The following is a 4,642-nucleotide window of genomic DNA, read 5'->3' as shown; positions in this document are numbered from 1 at the left end:
GAACAATGGCATAATTCCTCTGCCTTTGGCTGCTGCAACAATATGATAATGAATTATTCAATAAACTACCCCAAAGTCCAATTATCTTAGAGGAATAAAGAAAATATTTATACACTTGTCATCTGACTGTCAAGTAGGCCCTGTCTCTTGAAAACAGTTATGTTGATAGAAGCCATTGGAGAGTGAAGAATGAATAACGGTTGAATAATACAACATCCTGTCTATTTGTCAAGACTGCTGCTCTGCCATAGGCATACTGTATGGAAACATAAGATAGTAATTGCAATCAATCATTGCAATCACTCTGATTGTGTGTCTCTATACAGCATGACAAACACAAACACACAAACACACACTTTTTACCACACATGTACACACATGTACACACACACACACACACACACACACACACACACACACACACACACACACACACACACACACACACACACACACACACACACACACACACACACACACACACACACACACACACACACACACACACACACACACACACACACACACACACACACACACACACACACACACACACACACACATACACACAGTGTTCTATGTAGAGATTAGTAATGCTCCATGTAGGGAATAAAGGACCTTTTGAGACACATCCTATATAGATTACAGTGGTGGCATTGTCCCCTTTTCTAATTTAAAACAACGTTTGGGATTAGAGCACATCAAACACCCACAGTTTTTAAATTGGGCTTTTTTTCTCTCGCTTTCAACGAAAAATAGCTCATAAAAAAATAATTGCAGCCAGATTTTGGGGGGGATATTTACAATGCTGATATGAGAATAGTCATTATTAACATCTTTACCAAGGCCATCTGTTCTCACTCTGGAGTTAGCATAGAAGACCAGAACATTTCCATTCCCAAACCTCTGAGGGTGAATCATACCTGCGTCCCAAATGGCACCCTATTCTCTACATAGGGCTCTACTTTGACCAAATATACATGCACTATATAGGGAATAGGGTGCCATTTGGGATTTAGGATGCAGTCATCCTAAATTAATCACAATATTTGTTGCTGATTGCCACTAACTGTTCTGGCTTTGACTGAATCTGAATGCTGTTAAGGTTCTGATGTGACCAAACTTGGACCTCCCCTTATGGTACCGAGGTAAACGTCATGTTCTAAGAATGCCTGTGGGATAACGTTTCGCTGAAACCCTAAAAGGGACCTGATGGGAACATCGTCTAATGTCCTTAGGACGTTCCCTGTTTGCGTGTGGGGGGGGGGGGGGGGGACTTTACAAACTATGTGGCAATAGAAAATGTCACTATGTACGCTAATTGTATCGTGAGACCCCATTGCACAGGTACTGTAGACCTATAAGAGAGAAACCCAAACAAACAAAAAAAACACTCAGCGAAGGTGGTGTAACAGTATAACTTTAGACCGTCCCCTCGCCCATACCTGGGCGCGAACCAGGGACCCTCTGCACACATCAACAGTCACCCACGAAGAATCGTTACCCATCGCTCCACAAAAGCCGCGGCCCTTGCAGAGCAAGGGGAACTACTACTTCAAGGTCTCAGAGCAAGTGACGTCACCGATTGAAATGCTATTTAGCGAGCATCGCTAACTAAGCTAGCCGTTTCACATCCGTTACATTGGCAACCTTACCCTCACCCACGCTCACAACCTTGGCGTTATCCTGGACTCCTCCCTCTCCTTCGACCACCCCATCAGACAGACTGTCAAATCCTTATCCTTCCGCCTCTGTAACATTACTAAGGACTCCCGTCCTGAAACCCTCATCCATGCATTCATCTCCTCTCGACTCGACAATTTCAACTCATTCCTCTCCGCCATCAACTCAAGTTCCCTCCATAAACTCCAAATGGTTCAGAACTCTGCAGCCAGACTCCTCATACATACTAAGTTCTGGCAGCACGTCACCCCCGTCTTCCGTGAACTCCACTGGCTCCCGGTCTCCGCATGCAACGAATACAAGATCCTCTTCCTGACCTACGAAGCTCTCCACTACCTTGCCCCCGCTGACCTCTCTGACCTTCTTCCCTACCAACCCACACGATCACCCCGTTCTACCACAGCAGGCCACCTTGTTGTCCCCAGGTCCAAGGTCCAGAGCTTCAGCAACAGGGACTTCTCCGGGGCTAAACCCAACCTCTGGAACTCCCTCCAGCCATCTGTGAGTCTATCGCCATTTTTCCGTCCCCACTTCACCACGTCTCCGCCCTAACCCCCCTAAGATGATGCTGTTGATTATTGTTTAAAACTTTAACAGGGATGGACCAGGTGTGCTTGTAATAACAGGCCTGTCAACATCACATGTTCACTTTTTTATGTGACATTCGGACTCTTTAAGTGGTTTTGATTGTTCCTCACTGTGCCTGTAGACCACAAACATCGCATATGGAAGCATAGAAGATCCCTCCCACTTATGAAGAGGAAGTTGAGGTATTGTCACATGATTCACCATTACTCTTTTACAGTGTGTACAGAATATTAGACATACAGTGAAGAACTGTTGCTGTGGTTTCGAGTCTTGATTCACAACAGGACAATTCAGCATTGGGTTCTGTTTTATTGGGTGTTATAAACAGATTCCGTTTATAAGCTGCTGATGATTGTTCTGGTGGGTGAGACTGGAGCAGGGAAGAGTGCAACTGGAAACACCATCCTGGGGAGAGAGGCATTTCAAGTGTATTTCTCTACAGAGTCTGTGACCACAGTATCAGAAACATAGTGGCGAGGCGGATGAGAGGGAGGTTCATGTGACTGACACAGTGGGACTCTGATACACCTCAGTCATTAAAGGAAATGAAAAGTGACATAGGAAATTGGATCAAATTGTCAGTCCCAGAACCCCATGCGTTTCTTCTGGTGATTGGCGTTGGGAAACACACAGCGGAGATGCCGGATGCAGTGAAGTGGATCCAGAAGAACTTTGGAAAAGAGGCCTCACACCACACTGTAATAATATTCACTAGAGTGGATCAGCTGGAAGGAAAAGCAGTGGAGGTGTTTCTTTAAGAGGGCAAGGAGCCTCTGACACTCCTTTAGGTGATGATGATAGATCTCATGTCTTCAATAATAAAGCCAGAGATGGCCAGACACAGGTGACAGAGCTGCTAAGGAAGATAGAGGAGAATAATGGACAGCACTACCCCAATAAGTTGGGTCCATTTTGTGTGATTTGTATTTTTTTTGTACATAATGTTTCCACCATCATTTCCTATGACTCATTGTTTATTTGTTATTATTACTACATGCTATTACTTTGCTATTATTTATATCTCTCTGTTTTGTTGGGAAGAGCACATAAGGAAGCATTTCACTGTTAGTCTACAACTGTTGTTCACAAGGCACGTGCATTTTACCAATCTCTTATCCAGAGCAACTAAGTTTAAGTGACTTGCTCAAGAGCACATTGATAGATTTTTCACCTAGTTAGTTCAGGATTTGAACCAGCAACCTTTCAGTTGCTGGCCCAACGCACTTTACCACTAGGCTACCTGATGAATACAATCTGATTTGATGTACCAGGAGGCTCAAAGAAAGTCCTGAGAGGATGAGATTAAAGAAAGTGGTTGAAAAAATGTCTGTAGTCGCTGCAGTAGGAGCAGGAACGAGTGGCTTGTGCCTTGGCACCTGCAGAAATACTAGCAGGAGGACTTGTCACAGCAGGAGTGGTGGGAGGAGCTGGCATCCTAATGGCTAGTTATATCCATACGTAAGAGCTTTTTCAAAAGAACTGGGTTTGGAATGCAGAAAGCTGAAACTCCAGTAAAAGTTGACATCCGCAATGAGATTTTATTTCTCCAACAGCAGGAGCCCAAAAAGGCAACTTCTTGAAATCCACTTAGAGGGGTGGACCAATAGCCAGAAAGATGCTGTGAGAAAAGTGGAGGTGTCCTAGCATCCGGGGGGCTGCTGGTTTAAGATACTATCCACTGCTATTGTGCCCTTGAGCAAGACACTTCACACCCAAAACAGCTCTAGGGGTTCTACACTCAGCTGTTTCTCTTAACGTGTGTCCTCAGCAGAAGACAAAGGAAACATGTCAAACAAATGGACAATATTCTATTCTATTCTATTGACTTTGTGCTTTTTAAGTTAACATGTTATTTTCTACATTGTAATAACAAATCTAAATTGTTTTACGAAACAAGTGAAAAAAGTGAATTCACAGCAAACATTACCGAATCTATTTTGCCACATATGAAGTGCGTATTATTCCCATGGCATGCAATCACCTTGTTCTATGAGTATGTTCCCTGATTACAGACAAATACAGAGACGGATGGCGCCAGTCACTTTCCTCTCTCACACCTGATGTCACAGACTTTGTACAAATACAAAGAGAATAAATAGTGTTTCCCTGTTTTTGTCAGAGTGAAAGCTGTAGCAACAGATTCACCTTCTGTGAATGTTTACAAACCCTCCAGGAACTAGGGACAATATACAATAGTGTTTCCCTGTTTTTGTCAGAGTGAAAGCTGTAGCAACAGATTCACCTTCTGTGAATGTTTACAAACCCTCCAGGAACTACGGACAATATACAATAGTGTTTCCCTGTTTTTGTCAGAGTGAAAGCTGTAGCAACAGATTCACCTTCTGTGAATGTTTACAAACCCTCCAGGAAC

This window comes from Oncorhynchus clarkii, chromosome 6 (genome assembly GCF_045791955.1).
Source record: "Oncorhynchus clarkii lewisi isolate Uvic-CL-2024 chromosome 6, UVic_Ocla_1.0, whole genome shotgun sequence".
Taxonomy (NCBI): domain Eukaryota; kingdom Metazoa; phylum Chordata; class Actinopteri; order Salmoniformes; family Salmonidae; genus Oncorhynchus; species Oncorhynchus clarkii.
Note: the sequence above shows the minus strand (reverse complement) of the source record.